At 39.9% G+C, this 17,325-nt stretch overlaps 1 protein-coding gene across 3 annotated transcripts in view; it reads right to left on the reverse strand.

The window, feature by feature from the left end:
* Nucleotides 1-3,940: 3,940 nt before the first annotated feature.
* The window catches only part of CEP152 (centrosomal protein 152), a 146,430-nt gene continuing 133,045 nt past the window's right edge, over nucleotides 3,941-17,325 (reverse strand). For 2 of the 3 annotated variants that reach the window (XR_009209594.1, XR_009209597.1), the window contains one exon: nucleotides 3,979-4,061. The gene's annotated coding sequence lies outside the window, so the exon portion shown is untranslated. Of the gene's footprint in view, nucleotides 4,062-17,325 lie in introns of all 3 variants that reach the window. The other variant, XR_009209595.1, reaches the window with a different exon arrangement.

Genomic DNA, 17,325 nt, shown 5'->3' on the forward strand with positions numbered 1-17,325 from the left:
TATAGCAGAAATCTCCAAGGACAATCTCTCTTCCCAGTGCCACATACTCCAACCCTTGGCCGTTCTGCACGGGTTGCTAGTGATGTGATGTATGCAATCTAGCAGCTGAATATGCACAAGAAATTAACTGCAATTTAGGATTTCTCTATCTGAAGGATATCAAAGCATAATGTCCCTTTCACATCACCCAGCTGTCAGTCTTCCTGAGAACAAATAAGTAAATAAACATGTAAAAGAAGCTACGTTTCATGTGTAAAAATGTAAGCCTGAGCAAGTAGGATAACTATTCCTGTTGTCCTCTACCTAGGTGCACCTTGCTAGTACTACAGGGTACTTCCCCACCACAGGAAAAGTAAGAGGATGTTGTTACCTGGTGAGCAACAAGGCCCAAGAAAAGAAAGACTTTCAAAACTTCTTTCCCTATTCATCACCTCAGTTCTTCAACCCTTTTCCCAGCTGTTGGAGTCCCCAAGTTCTACAATTAGAGATTCATTTATTTGTAATAATTTTTAAAGGGAAGTAATACATTAAGCATTCATAAATGCTTTTCTTGTATGAGGGCATAGATTCGGTTCCTTTGCTGAGGTCAGATTTTGACAAGGGATCCTTGGTTGAAACATCACACGTAGGGAGAGTTGGAAAAACAGGGAAGGCGCCAAAGTTTGTGGAAATGGAAGACTGGGCATATGGAAGATAAACATTGAGGACTTCACTGAACGTCAGTCCTCACTTAAACTTTAAAAACTTTCATAAATACCTGATTCTAAAACAGCATAACTGTTAAATAATTTCTACAAATATTAGAAGATTATAAAAGTTCTCTGCCCCGCCAGTCTGCCAGATTTCCCATCTTGGATAAATTACTTAACTTCTTTGTGCAACAGTTTTTCCCACATGTGAAATGAAGACATCCCTTGCTTATTTCCAAGGTCATTCCTAGGGAAGGGTGAAACTTGAAATCAATCATGGTACTGTGGCCTCACTCTAAATATTCTGACATAAATGAAACCCAACTCAAATAAATGTCAAGAATAGCTTTGAAGGAGACAGGCCATCCCAGAAAGGCAACCTACAGCCTCAGGACAATACATAAGATGATCTTTTCCAGCTTGCACTTCTCATGGTGTTAACTCAAGGGAAACATGTAGGCTGATCTTAATGTAGCTGCGTTTGTCATCAAAACAAGTCTGCAGCTCCCCCTCCACTCTCTCCATATTGTCCCCAGGTCATTGCCGCACCCCAGGTTCTGAGTTACTTTGCTCCTCACCTGAGTTCCCCAGTGTTCTAGGCTATTACCATAATCGCCTGTATCGCAAAAATAGATTTTTAACCAAAACAAAGGGCAATATAAAACTTAATAAGAAGTAGCTAAAGATTTTTCACAAAAGGTATCTTTAACAACTCTAGAAGTTACTATCATCTGGAGCTGGAGTGAAAATAACTTAGTTGAAAACTGAATCGAAAATGTGAAAAATCAACATGAGAACCTATTTCATGATACAAAAGGAGGACGTGAAGAGAGAGAAGATAGCAGTCAGGGAGGGTAGGAAATGCAGATGCATGCCCAAAACTTGTAAGGGCCCCTGAGGGAGAAATGAGGAAAACTGGTACAGAAGCATCAGCCGAAAGCACCCCTGAGGAAAGTTATCCTGAGCTGAGAAAAGAGGGGAATGAGCAAATCAAAAAAATTTGCTGTCTTCTAGGCCAAATAAATGTTTAAAAAGAGGCTTGCATCTAACATTGAGAATGAGCTATCAACAACTACCAGAGAATATGAAGAAAATATGTCTCGGCCAAAGTTTCTCAGAAACACGCCCTAAGACAAAAAAACCTACCTGTGAGCACTTTCCTGGGGAATGTGATCCCTGTGGGCAGGTGTGAAAGGTAGGGATGAGGTAGGGTGTAGAGTGTATTAGTTATCTATTACTGCATGATAAATGTCACATTACATTCCGAAACTTAGCCACTTGAAACAACACACATGTAATTATCTCACAGTTTCTGTGGGTCAGGAATCCAGGAGCCACTTAGCTGAGCGCCTCTCACTTGGGGTCTGTCACAAGGCTGCAATCATGTATCTGCTGGGGCCGTAGTCATCTCAAGGCTGGACGGGGACATCTGCTCCCCACCTCACTCATGTGGATGTTGGCAGTGTTCATACTCTCACTGCCTGTTGATGGCATCAGTTCCTTGCCACATGGGCCTCTTCTCAAGGATACTCACAAAATGACAGATTGCTTTCCTGAGAACAAGGGCTTCCAGAGAGAGAGAGAGAGAGCAAGATGAAAGCCAGTGCTTTTATAACCAATTGTCAGAAGTGACATTCCATCAGTGTTTCTGAATGGTATTCTGTTTTTAGAAGAGGTTAGTAGGTCCAGCCCACACTCGAAGGGAGGGAATTATTCAAGGGCATGAGTATCATAAGCCCAGACATTGGGGATCATTTTGGAGCTGCCTAACACAGGAGGGTGGGGAGCACAGTGCAGGGACAGAGGAAGTGCCAATACAAAATGGGTTAGCAAGTAGGCTAATATCCTCAAGAAATACTTCTCAGAACTGTCTATCCAGAAACAGAAAGGAAGCAACGTTTGTTTATTAAAGTGTTGCCCCAGAAAGCATGAATTCATTGATTCATCCAAGTTGTGCAAACACAAGCTTATAGTGGGATTTCATGGGAAGTCTCTGTGCAGCATGTGAAAAGCTCTTCAAGTAGCCATGGGTCCACCCTAATGTGGATGGCCTTGAGAGAGAGTCTGTAACCCTGCACCTGCAGGAGGCTGGAAGGAGTCCGAACAGAGCTGGTTGCCATGGAGGTGAGAAAGGAAGATTAGAGCTGCCTGATATGAGTCTGAACTCTAAATATCGAAGTGATGGAAACTGAGTCTTCTGAGGGACGAGCACAGTCAAATTTCCAAATGTCTATTATTTATAAATGATCACATCCTAGTCCCCTAACATTTTCCATAACAGTAACCACAGGAGAGACAAGACATAAATCTACATGTTTTATTCAGTAATTAGGCAAATATTATCATCATTCACTTAATCAAACTCTTCTTGGCTTTAATCTAATATTATTTCTTTACCATATCTTCAAAAGCAATAAGCTTCTTCTCGTTTAATTTTTACCTGGAAATTTATATTATATCAAGAGGTCTCATAGACTCCAAAAATTCAATACCTGGAAGGAACCCTAATGAGTCACTTAATTTAACTTCCTCTCTCCAGACAGAACTATCCCTCAACCATCCAACTGTGCTCATAATATAGATCTAGATCTAGATAGATGTATAGATATATGCCTACATATATTCCTTTCTCTCTCTCTCTCTATACCTCTATATCTCTAGAGAAAGAGAGAAAGGGAGGAAGACACACACACACACACACACACATATATATATATATATATATATACACACACAGAGAGATAAATTATTTGCTGATGTTTCACCAAGAATAACCTCTTTGAAATACATTGGATGAGCCAGGCACAGTGGCTCATACCTGTAATCCCAGCACTTTGGGAGGCCGAGGTAGGCAGATCACGAGGTCAGGAGATTGAGACCATCCTGGCCAATATGGTGAAACCCCGTCGTTACTAAAAATTAAAAAAAAAAAAAATTAGCTGGGTGTGGTGGAATGTGCCAGTAGTCCCAGCTAGCCGGGAGGCTGAGGCAGGAGAATCACCTGAACTCGGGAGCCGGAGGTTGCAGTGAGCCGAGATTGTGCCACTGCACTCCAGCCTGGTGACAGAGTGAGACTCTGTCTCAAGAAAAAAAAAAGAAACAGATTGGACACTTTTTGTAATTCTTTTGAAAAAAAAATAAGCTCAACAGAAAAATTTAAGAATTAGGCAAGATGAATTTGTTACAAATTGTTATGGGAAATTGTCTTAAAGTCATTATTAGAAATCTTAGATCTTTACCTCAAAACATGTGGGCAAGAGAAGCAGGAAAACCAATTTAAGAGGTTCTTGGAGTGGTCCAGGTGAGAGATGATGGTTCCCCGCACTAGAGTAACACTGATGGAGATAGAGGGCAGGACACAGTCAGGGTATCCTTGGAGATTAAAAACAAAAACAAACAAACAAAAACAATGGAACATGCTGATGGATTGGATGTGTGGGACCAGGGAAAAAAGTCAAGGATGAGTTCTACCATGGAATGGCCAGACACCTGGTATCTGCTTCAGAATAACCCAGGCGAAGGGATGTGGCTGGTGGTGGAGGATAAGCGAGTTTGCCCAAGTTGATCGCTGTTGAAGCAGAATGATGGGTGCACGGGTTTCACTTTGCTATTTTGTCACTTTTCTTTATGCTTTAAGTTGTCCACAATAAAAATGTCTTAAAATGCCAATATACCTTTACTTTAAATTGTAATTCCAGGAACCAAACTAAGAAAACAATCAGAACTATAAACAAGATTTTTATATAGATATTCACAGCAGTATTATTTATTATATTGAAATATTAGAAATAATCTTTTTGACTAACAGAAAGGCAACAGTTGAATACACGGTGATACCGTTATATGACATTCCTATTGAAATATCAAGTCTTGGAAAAATATTAATGATTTAGGAAAATGTGCATGATACAATGGTAAGTAAAAAAGAAACAGGAAACAAATCATATATATGAAATGTATATCAAAAGAAAAATACCAAAAAATACATCAAAATGTTATCATTGTGATAAGATTATCAGTGGTTTTTATTTTCTCATTATATTATATATAATTTACTACAAAGGTTATGCATTAGAAATAAATAAACATTATTTTAAAGTACAGAAGAAAAATGATTTATTGAAATTCATCTTTCCTAAGCATGCCAATTAAAATTACAGGTGACTTTCTTTCATTCTGAAACAATTTATTGACTACCTATTCTTTGCAAAGCACTGTTCTATAGTTATTCCATGTTCTTTGCTAGGCAAAATAATGCACATTTCAGATTAGTTAAAAAGAAAGGAGGTAAGGTTGGAGAGAGCAAAAAGAAAGGAATTTGGTGTTCAGGGAGCTCAGGGTAACTTTCTAGCAGATAATGTGTCCTGTTTGGGAAAACTCAAGTTTAATAGAGTTAATGAAAATTCTCCACCCATTTCCTTTATTGCTGCTGCCTCAATATGGTCCCAAAACCACAGATAAAATATTTCATATGTCCCTTTTCTATGAATTCTAACTTCATTATGAAAACTAGGAGAAAAGTAAATATTGTTCAATGACAGCTGCTACAAAAATGTGTCAGCATTACTTACAAAACCCTGGGAGGCAGAGATATAACCTTTTCTGGAAAAAATTGGAAAAAATGAGTAAACATTACAAGAATTTGTCATAAAAAGTGCAGAAATTACAACCCAAGCTGTTGAACTCTTCCTAGTTTTCCTTTTCTTTGCTTTCTTCCGGGAAGGGTGAGGGCTTCTTATACCCTGAGACTGAGTAACTTTGTAGCAGGCTTGGCTCGGATGAATACGGGACATGCGTAAGCCATTTTTATTATCTTTTTCCTGAACTCTGTGAATACAACCACCCTGCACTGAAAAGATGATGGAGGCCGAGCCACATCATGCACTTCTCTTCTGTGCCCTGCCAAGTTCTGGCCTGATCTCCCTCTAACATAGTGCAGATCCCAAATGGCTAGAAATTTCAATATGCCCATTGGATTTGTAGAGATAATCAGCTCTATTGTCTTCTGTAGGATTTTCTCTTATATATGGATCCTCCTGAATTGAAAGGAGTATAAATTTTGCTCTGCAGTGAAGCAAGATAGATTCTTGACACTAGGAAAACCAATGATGAATTAAAATGGTAAATGACCCACATGCAATAATTCACAGTTCATGAGTCTGTTCCATATGGAAAGGAATGCCTTTTGTAACATTTATTAAATTGTTCCAAGACAATGTTAAAAAGCACAAAGTATATAAATTCAAACTAAAAGTACAGATAACCAAAGAATAGCAAGTTAAAATTTTATTACTTGGTGCAATAAGATATTCGATTTTTTTTTTTTTTTTTGAGAGGGAGTCTTCCTCTGTTGCCCAGGCTGGAGTGCAGTGGCACCATCTCAGCTCACTGGAACCTCCGCCTACCGGGTTCAAGTGATTCTAGTGCCTCAGTCTTCTGAGTAGCTGGGACTACAGGCACGCCACCACCATGCCCAGCTGATTTTGTATTTTTTAGTACAGACAGGGTTTCACCATGTTTGCCAGGCTGCTCTGGAACTCCTGGCCTCAAGCGACCCACCTGCTTTGGCCTCCCAAAGTGCTGGGATTACAGGTGTGAGCCACCACACCCAGCCATGGGTATTCGAATATTTAGACTGACTTCTGATTTCTAATGTTTGTATATTTGGGGACAAGAACTAGAAACAGTTTGCAAAACAAGTTAATTAGACTTGGATGGCTTTGATCTCTAGTGGGACACTCATGGTGTATTTTTCAGTATCTCACATTGATACATGATGATTACCGAATGTGAGGTAATGCTATACAATCCATGGTGTGCATGAATTAAGAGAGAAATATGCAGCACACAATCATTTGAGATGCAGATTTTTGACAGTTAATTTATATTCTGAAAGAAACAGATTTTTAGCTCATTGAATTTGAAGTTGCATATATTGCTAAAGGATAAACAACCATATTCTTATTTCTTCTGGGCAAATTATTTTCCATGTGGACAGGCATAAAATGACTTTTTAAAAAAGTAAATGTCTGTCAAACCTTAGCTCTCTGCATAAAAACACCTTTATTGAAGATGAGTGAACCTCTCTAATAGTCTATTTAAATTATTTTTCTCCTTTGAGATCACATTACTAGGAAAAAAAAAAATAGCCAGGCTCTTAATTAACAATTTCAAATGAATATAAAAGATGTGGCCATAAACACCAGAATAAACCTTGTACCCAAAAATGTGTAATATATCTGTGTACATAAATATGGATTCTCAAAGACGGGATAAACATGGTTAGTAATATACTGTATATATTTTTCCCCTTAATAAAAAGCTCTTTTTATTTATCTTTGACACAGTGGAGTTGTGAGGGAATGATGAAGTGAAATAACATCATATTTGATGGTGGCATATGGAGTGGGGGAAGAGTTTACCTAGATAAACCAACAATGAACCAAAAAAAAAAAAAAAAAAAAAAAACGTAGGTACAAAATAGTAGAGTACAGTTTTATGTAGTATAGTAGAATATGGTATAGTGTAGTACAATATAGTATATATATATTACAGTATACTCTATAGTTCCTGGCCCAAGGAGCTTAGGATTCATCTGGCAAGATTATGAATACATCAAATCCTTAAAGACTAATGGGATTGGTTGCTGAACAGTATGATGCAACTGAAGCTCTATCAAAGCTCACAGGAAGGGAGTTCTGCGAAGGAGGTAGCACTAGAGTTCTGTTGCAAATAAGAGGTATGTGATCTATTTAGGCTAAAGGAAAAAGATTATGTTGCCCAGGCTGAGGAGGAAAAGTATGAACACAAATTAAATGAGCTTTATGCATTTGAGGGATGTTAAGAGACCCACCTTAATATTAACAGCAGGGAGACCATGTTGAGAAAAGGGGAAGAGCTGCTGGATTGGTTGGTATAGGCAAGTCACACCATGAAGCGCCTCAGAAATCTGGCAAGAGATTTATGTTAGATACGAGCAGCCAGTGGTGGGATGAAAGCAACAGGTGGGATGAAAGGAACATTCACCTGGGGTCCATGTGCAGGACAGATTGGAACAGGGGATCCTGGGGTAGGAGAGCTTCCCCGGGAGGCTGATGCACTGATCCAAGAATAAGCTGGAAGGGATCTGAGGGAGGCAGTGAGAACAGAGACAGGGACACACACAAGGAGCAAGATGAAAGAAGTCAGTAGATTAGCTGACTGAGTATCAGAGTCATAACAGTGACTGAAGAAAAGGTTTCAAATGGAACATAAAAAAAAACCTGGTGTTGAGAACACTGATATTAGAACTAGGAAAGATAGTTGGTTGAGGAGAGATCAGTTCATTTCTACACATCTTGAGTTTTCACACAGACATCCAAGAAGTATCTTGAAACTCGAGATACAAACCAGGGGTTTAAACAGCTCATTTTGGCATTCAGAAATCTAGGGTGGGAACTGATGTTGTAATGATTAAGCCTGAGGTTCCTGCAAAGATTGCAGGAAGAAAAAGCCATAGAAAGTGAAAAATGATATTTTTGCTCCTCACAGTCATTGTGGATGTAAGAAGAAAAGTGAGTGAAGGGAAAGTGTATTAGACCCTTAGTATCTCTTAAAAATGCCATTGAAAAGGGTGCCAAATAGCTAAGAAGATGATCATAAAACTTTAAACCTCTTTAGTATCTACACAGAATAACCCACCTATTACATAGAATACAAGCTCCATGAAGGCAAGATTTAAAAATTTATTCTTTCATGTATTCCAAGCACTTGAATAATGTCCACTACATAGTAGCCTCTCAATAAATATTGGCTGAAAGAATGAACAAATGAATGAATGAATAGATGAGGAATATAGGCATAACAGAATTGATGTTTTTTTCACTCAGGCCCTACAGGTCCTTTGATAGGGCGAACTATATAGCAACTCACATTTCTACCACAGAAAAACATGAGGCAAAATCCCCCTGGATTGAGGCTGGTGTTCTACAGGCAGGGATGTAGCAGGGTTGGAGAAGGACCTACACTTTATGGAGAAGGGTGAAGTCTCCCTGGGATATTTAAAGTCATTGCCTTTTCTAACTCTTCCATTATTGATAACACGCTACATGAAGAAAGCCCGGCACAGCCAGGGTGATCTCATTCTTACTAAAATTCCCTAAAGCATGCATAGTCATTGTTTCAGTCAAGGCCAACCCAATATCTGCAGCCAACATTGCTCCTCCCAGCACTGAGCTTCAGCTTGAGTCCACTGGGACACTGCCATCCCAGAAACATGGTGTTCCAGCCTCACATACTTTTGGCGTGTGTGATGCTGGGGTCTCCCTGAAAGGGTGCTGTTTTAACTACAAGAGGCCCTTTATTCCTAACCCTGAAAGGGTTTATCCTCTTGATCTTGCTGGGTGGTTTTCTACAAGTTATATTTAATAAGCTGAGGCCGTCTTTAGTCAGACTTTGGCTGCTCTGGGTTGATGACTAAACTTTTGTGATTTCTTACTCCCCTCTGGTTTGAGGGGTGGTGTTTCTGCCAGAAGGGGACAAAGTTAGTCCAAAAGGTTCTCTTTTCCCATCAAGAATCCTGTTTGCTCTCTAAAAATCTGAAAGGAGAAGATTCAGGATCAGAGACTTTGAAGGTTAGAAGAGACCTAAGAGATCTTCTGGTGCAGAGTCCTAAGCTCGTGTGAACAGGCTGCACAGATGACAGATGGGTTACATGGGAGTGTCAAACAGGAGAGTTGATGCCCCAACCCAAGGGCTCACGTTGAAGGACTTTACAGCCCTGTGCTAGCCAGATAAAGCACAACTGTGCATTGATGAGACACCTGAGCCAACACAGTTGCTTCATCTTACAGTTGTGGTATCTGAGACTCAGGCGAGGAGTGAGAGCACTTTGCGATAGAAAGAACACTGCACTGGAAATGATGAGACCTGAGGTTCTAGACCTGACTCTCCATGCAACAAATGACCTTGGGTTGAGGTTGACCTCTCAGAATCTCATTTCCTTATCTGGACATGAAGTAGGAAAATGAGTAATTTCCCTAAGGTGTTTTGTGCTCTAAAATTCCAGGACTTTCCAAGGTCACCAAACTAATTAGCGGTGGATCCTTAACTGGAGCCCACGTCCCCTGATAGAATGCTCTTTTTACTAAAGTGAACTGTTTGCCAAGACAAGGCAGGAGGAGGAAACAGCAGAAATACCTGGAAGCCAATCGTTCCTTCTTAGGAGATGTTCTCACTGCTTGGGCAAGCTGTGAAAACCAAGGGGGAGGAGCAACTGGGACACCTTGGAGTCACATGTGGGGCTTTTCTTTTCCTCCCCACATGTCTGTTGAGTGCCCATGCGCCCCAAGGAAGGACTTCTGAAGATGGGGTCTCAGAAGTTCTGAGCATTTATGCTTCTTCCCACTGAGTACAAGTCAGATAACACCAAAAGGAGGATACAACTGGGAAGAGATACTGGATTGCTTTGTTTCGTTTCATTTTTTGTTTTTGTTTAGATGTTCTTTTCTGTTGGAAAGTGGAGAAGGGCTATTTATGAGCCTCTGCAGCAGCCCCAGATACATTCTCATTCCAGGGTTCTCACTTCCACTGTCTCATCTTATCCTCATAATGATGCTACTCTGAGTAAAGCCAGTATGTGTGTCCTGGTCTACCTCCCCAGTCCTTCTTAGAGCAACTTTCCTTCTAGCTACAGTTTTCCCACTACACTGACATATTCTGTTCCTCAAAGTATCAAATTCATTCCCATGTCATGACTTTGTGTTTGCTGCTACTTCACCCTCAAATGTCTTCCTCATCCCCTCCCCCAGGTCACTACATGGACAGTCTTCCTTCAGGTCTCAGCCAAACTGTAAAGAGGAGATGATTTCCCTGTCTCAAGTGGCCCACAAAACCACCAATCACTATCACATTTCTTGATTTTATTTTATTTTGTGTGTGGTGCAACATATAAGTAGAATTATCTTCTGTATTTACTTTCTATTTTCTATATAACTCCTTTAAAAGTGATTTTGATGACAGCCAAGGCCCCTGTCTTGTCACCATCATATTCCCAGTGCACAGAACAGTGCCTGGTCCATAGTGAGTCAGAATAAGTATTTGATGAATACATAAATGATTGCTGAAGTTTCCACAGCTAATTAGTGGAGAAGCTAGACTGTACCAAGATCATCCTATTCACAGTTCTTTCCCCTAAACCACTGAGCCTCAGAGCAATGACTGTGTCAATGCACTGTCTAAGGAAGCAAGTACTAGGTCTGGACTTCAAGACAGCATGGGTTAGAAGAAAGAGCCAGTTGACCCAACTCTAGTCCAAGTTCTGCCATGAAACCTTGGCCAAATCATGCAATGTTCATTTTAGACAGTATCTTAGAGATCACCTAGTCTGAAGGCTTTGAACATGTTTATGGCATCAGAAAACTTTATTCAAACACAACTCTAATACGTAAGTAAAATAGAGAAGTGCTACTCTGCTAAAAGCAGAGAAGAGCCCAGAGCCTGCCTTCCAGGTCTATTCTTTACTCCACTTAAGGGTCCCCTCTGAAGCAACTCTGTAAAACGTAGATTTAAAACCACTGGGTAGCCCAACAGCCCACCCAGCTCAAGAATCCCTGGAAGCAGGATGCCTACTCCATCAGGGCAGCCCATTCTACTGTTGGGATAGTTATTAGGAAGGACAACCTCTTCTTGGGCCAAGCTTCCCATTTCACAGAAACAAAAGCCACTTCTCTCCAGTTCTGTGCCAGTTGCAAAAAACAAACACCAGCAAGCTATGGCCCCCGTCTTGAATGAAACAGGCCTGGTTTAAGACCAGCTCTAAGTTACTTAACTTCTCTAGCCCTTAAATACCTCTTTTATAAATTAGGGATAAAGATATATCATGGGACTGTTATAACGATCAAGGGCAGTGATGTGAAAGACTTAATCCAATGCCTGACACAGGTAAGTGCTCAATCAACTGTTGCCATTCTCAGGATCATCTTGGTCATTACTATTACCACCTCACCCCCTTACCACCACCACCACTCTTCTTACTTCTTCTCAAGGAACCTACAGGCTACTCAAGGAAGCTAATCACATCAGTAAGATATAATTCATCATGGTAAATTTATTATAGAAGTGTGCCCCAATTTTTAAAAATTATTAGCTAATAGCATCAGGATACTTACTTACCAAACATATAATAGCCATTTATTTCTCCACTATGCTTTGAAACTTTTCAATTTTTCTTGGCCAGGCCAATGGGAATCATTTATATTCTCTAAGGTCTTACAACACACAGCAGCATCAGTATCACCTGGAAACTTGTTAGAAATGCAAAATTGCAAGCTTTACTCTAGACGTTCTATAACAGAATCTGCATTTTAATGGAAGCTCCAGTTGCTCTATATGTGCATTAAAGTTGAGAGGTCCTGCCCAGCTTTCAATTTCTTCATCTTTGAGTTGGGAAGATAACTATTAGCTCTGCCTATATCTCTAGGGTTCATGGGAGGACTGAATGGGATACTGTGCATTAAAGCAACTTAGAACAAATCAGCTGTGAATTCCTCAGTGCCTACCAGCTTCCTTTAAACACAGAACTTGTGGAACACTGATTGACTTATGGCAGTACTGTCGTAGTATGCTGTCCTGTTTGAACTCTGCTTCAATTGTTGAATGTCTGGACCTTCATACTATCTTTGTTTTAAGAACTACGTAAATTTTCTGTGAACCTCAGGAAATTCCATTAAAATGATTTCTGCCTCAGAGCATGTTCATGTCCTAAAGCCTGCCTGGCCCCTGTGTGGTCATCTTTCGGAATTCATTCTGACCTACAGTTATTGCTGTCACTCTATTTTATGGAACATTTTCAGCCAGCTACATGATTTAATGGTTTTAAACACATCATTATTGCCATTATTTCATAGCTCGCATGCCTAAAATAATACATGACACATTTTTAAATGCATCTAAGATTTATTTTAAGTTTTATTATCTAGGAATTAATAAAATCTACTTATTAAATCTTGCCACCCAGGATATCAAAGTCTTGGTTCTAGCTGGCAGTTGGGTGGTCAAAACAAATTTTAGGGGGATATACTCTGAGGTATCACAAGAAGTTAGGAGCCAGGCACCACATGGGAAAGGAAAGCCTTACGTATTAGTATAGCCAACACCCTCTTATGTGGCCCAACATAAAAACAAATGATTCAATAGTTCAAAGCTCCCAACCGATTTCACAGAGGTGACCAATGTAGGCACAGTTATTACAAAATGCTCCTCAAAGTCTCCAGAGGGCCAGTTATGAGTCACATGTTATTCAGGAAATATAAGAAAACTGGGAAAGATCAGGAAGAAGCCTAGAAAGACAAAATTACAAGGACCCAAGGCAAGGATTCACTAAGTCAGTAGTACAAGGTCAGCCCCCTAGGCACTTAGACCAGTATTCACCACCCCACTGAGCCTTCTCTTCATAAGCGCTGCAAAAAGATAGGGAGTTATACACCAGAGAACCACAAGGAAATGGCCCATGTTAGGGACACCAAATGACCGTCCTCTCCATTGTTTCTGGATCCTCTCTTCTGTTACAATGTTCTCTGTTTCCTCTGTTGACTTTCTAGTATGGCTCATTCCACTGGGAAGTTTCCTAGTCCGCCTTGCCCCGGGGACATGGGGCGAGAGAGGCTAGGAGGAAAAGTTAATGTTGGGACTATGAGCCAAGAAGATAGTTTGTTGAGGAAAAATGGTCCAGCCATGCCTGTCACAAACACATATGTACAAACACACACACATACAGATTCTATGTATAAATGTACTGTGAGTGTGTGTGTGTGTGTGTGCGTGTCTTCCCACCTAATTCTTTCTTGGTGAAAAACTTCACTAGGGTTTGAAGTTGGATTGGAGAGTCCCAATTGTCTTTGTTGGACCTTTCTAGTCAGTTATTATCCTCATAAAGTCAGGAAGCCTAGATATGTCTCTCAACCTTTTTTTTTTTAACCAGAGACATAGCATGTCTTCTTCATCAAGCCATCTCTTCCTAGCTTCCACCCTTTCTGAGTCTCCAGCTCCTCATCTGCACACACCATGTGGGTGCACCGCTGCACAGTCAGAGCTGCAAATCAGAGCTGACACAGGAGGCCAGGCCAGACTGTCCCTCTCACGTCTTCCCTGTGCGGAGCAGCGCTCTGGTTAGCATGAGGTATTGGGGGGATTCTTAGACATGGAATGTGGGGGGTGTTTCTCTTTCATTTTTATTTTGTATTTTGAAATAATTTTCGATGTTCAAAAAATTGTAATAGTACAAAGGATACCCATATACTCTAGATTTACCAATTGTTACCATTTTGCCTTGCTTGCTAATTAATCATTCTGTCTCTCCTCTCATATATATGAATGCACACCACACACACATGCACACACACACCCCAATATAGAAGATTCCTATCAAAACAGCAGCAAACCCATAGATAATGAAAACTTTCATGTGCAGGAGGATGGCTGTGGCTGCATAGGATCTGCATAAGGGCTCCCCCTTGTCCTCCCACACTCAGCTAAGTTAGAATGGCTCTCCTAAGCCAGCAAACATGTCTGCCAGGTAGGTTATAACCCCTTGGAAGCAAGTACACAGTGAGGAAAGGCAGGGCTGTCTTCCTCTATCAAAATATGCTATTTAGAATTTTCAAGGTTTGGCCAGACTGTGGACTATTTGGAATATGAGCTCTCAAAGAATAGGGAATAAGTTGCAGACTCGAGTGGATTAGGACAGATATTTAAATGTGTTGGGGAAAATTGAGTTTCTGTATTGTATTTAAAGTCATCTGTTTTAGCCACATTTCCTTTGATGTGTAACGTAAATTGTTCAAAGGAAAATCCCTTTAGATATGTTTATAATTCTAAGAGAGTCTCATAGTCCTTCTATACTGGTTAATTTGTACAATACATTGGTCAAAACATAGTGACAGGGTTAATTTTAACTATATTGATGGGTGAAATTAGTAGCTTATGATGTAGTTGTCATTTGAAGTGAACTGTTTTCCACATATACATTTTAACAAATGTAGTTTCCCAAAACAAGCATGTATAATCACAATTCAATAGTCCTTAGAAGAATTAAAACAAACCTTACAATATTTTTGGCAAACAGATGTACACAGAAACTGGACAATGACAAAACATATACTTAAATGTTAAGATAATTAGTATATAAATATCTGCTGTCTTTTATCTATCTAATCAAAGGCTGTAACTAACCTAGTGCTTTGATTTTTTAAAGTGTGTTGCTTCTTAGTCTCTAAAGTTTGTTACTTAAAGAATAACTCATGGGCCTCTTGTTTTAATCTTAAACAAAGCTGAATTAAAGACATTTGGAGATTTAAAAAATGTATTTATGTAAGTGGCTTGTATGTGCAAGATTCTATTCTAGAAACCTTAACATGTCCTGGAGAAGCAGACATCGTCCCCGTTTTAGAAATAAAATCCTAAGATTTAGGAAGGCTAAGTAACTTGTCCCAAATCACACTACTTATGAGCAGCAGTCTTGGGATTGGGACCCAGTTCTTTCTGACTCTAAAGCTCATTAATTTCTGCTATGCGCCCTTTGGCTTCCTTGTCAGGACTGCGACTATTAGATAAACAGCCCATGTCTCCCGAGGCAATGTAATTCATTCCAGGTGAACCTGCAGACATGGGTAGCAGTAACTGGGGATAGCATTAGCCATCCTGTCTTGGGAACATAATCCATGAGAAACGCTTTCTTCCCTACACACCATGTGTGGCTCTCTGGGGCTGCCTCCATTCTTCTCAACATGGAGTCTCCACCAACTGCCATGGATGTGTCCCTTCCTTCTCAGGCTGGGATAATAGGTTTCCATAATCCACGCACACTTGAAAAGCCTCCTTAATATGTAGGAGCAAGAAGTGGATGTTACCGCTTTATTTCTGAATGTTCTCTCTACAGATCCAACCTCTTGAATCTCATACAGCTTAAAGGATGTAATTTCTTTTTTTCTTTTCAACAATTTCTTGTCACACTTTCAACTTCCAGCTTCTTCGTCAATAATCTTTTCCCTCCTGGATTCCTACTCTAAGTATTTTATCTGTCTTAAGAATCTCTTCGTCTCTTCTAATAAACAGGAATATTCAGTGTTTCTTAAGGCTTGAAGTCTTATCTTCAAGCTCAGTCCCTCCATAACTGGTGATTGCCTTATGCACAAAAGCAAACACAACACAAACAAGGTTACTAAGGTAATTTTCTCTGTGTGTTCAGAGTTTAAATGTATGATCATGGCTTCCTTTGGAAACGTCAACTAAAAATTTGTAATAGAAATAGGCAATCAATAATGGGAAATACAACACAGATAAAGAAGATATGAGAGATGAGATTGAGGATGTTTGTAAAGAGAATTTCAAAAACTGCAAAGATTTAAAAGAATGTAAAAGGCAAGAAGCAAGAAACCCTTATTAACTCCTCAAACTGCAAGACAACCTATTTGTCAAAGAAAGAAAGGCTGCCTTGAACATCTCACTCCCTAAGGATTCATAAGACTGGAAGGTGAAAGAGGAAGCTGAAGATAATGATATGTTGGGCTGTCAGTCCATGGGACACACGGACTTCTTCCACAGGCAGGTGTTACTGAAAGGTTTGCAGGATCATCTGGATGCCCGCTGAGAGTTCACTCACTCCCGTGACTCACTGTCTGGCCTGCTGGAAATAGGTGCAAGTGGAAGCATGGTACATGTGAGAGAATCCCTATGATATCCAAGGTAAAGGGATACGACGGCTGTGAAAGCACTTATGGCAGGCTCCAAAAGAAATGCATCACACCAAGCAGGAGAAAGTGGGGTCCAAGAAAGCTTCTCACAAGTCACGAAAATTTGACTCCAAAAGATCAAAAAGCACAATGCCTTTCAACTAACAAATAAGCCCATAGATTCAAGGCAGGCACTGCAGACGTTCAGGAAATACCCAGCAGACACAGAGGAAGCAAATTGCTGAGTTCCATTTACAAAGAATTTAATATCACATATGTCATGATGGGAAACAACACGTGATCTCTTTCTTGATTTGAACCAATAAAACTGTCGTATATCACCAAAGAGGTTAAGAAAATGTGACATGTCCCATTCAAAGCAGTGTGTAGAGGGAAATTTATTGCACTAAATGCCCACAGGAGAAAGCAGGAAAGATCCAAAATTGACACCCTAACATCATAATTAAAAGAACTAGAAAAGCAAGAGCAAACACATTCAAAAGCTAGCAGAAGGCAAGAAATAACTAAAATCAGAGCAGAACTGAAGGAAATAGAGACACAAAAAACCCTTCAAAAAATTAATGAATCCAGGAGCTGGTTTTTTGAAAGGATCAACAAAATTGATAGACCGCTAGCAAGACTAATAAGGAAGAAAAGAGAGAAGAATCAAATAGATGCAATAAAAAATGATAAAGGGGATACCACCACCAATCCCACAGAAATACAAACTACCATCAGAGAATACTACAAACACCTCTATGCAAATAAACTAGAACATCTAGAAGAAATGGATAAATTCCTTGACAAATACACCCTCCCAAGACTAAACCAGGAAGAAGTTGAATCTCTGAACAGACCAATAACAGGCTCTGAAATTGTGGCAATAATCAATAGCTTACCAACCAAAAAGAGTCCAGGACCAGATGGAT

Source organism: Hylobates moloch, unplaced genomic scaffold (assembly GCF_009828535.3).
Source record: "Hylobates moloch isolate HMO894 unplaced genomic scaffold, HMol_V3 SCAFFOLD_14, whole genome shotgun sequence".
Taxonomy (NCBI): Eukaryota; Metazoa; Chordata; class Mammalia; order Primates; family Hylobatidae; genus Hylobates; species Hylobates moloch.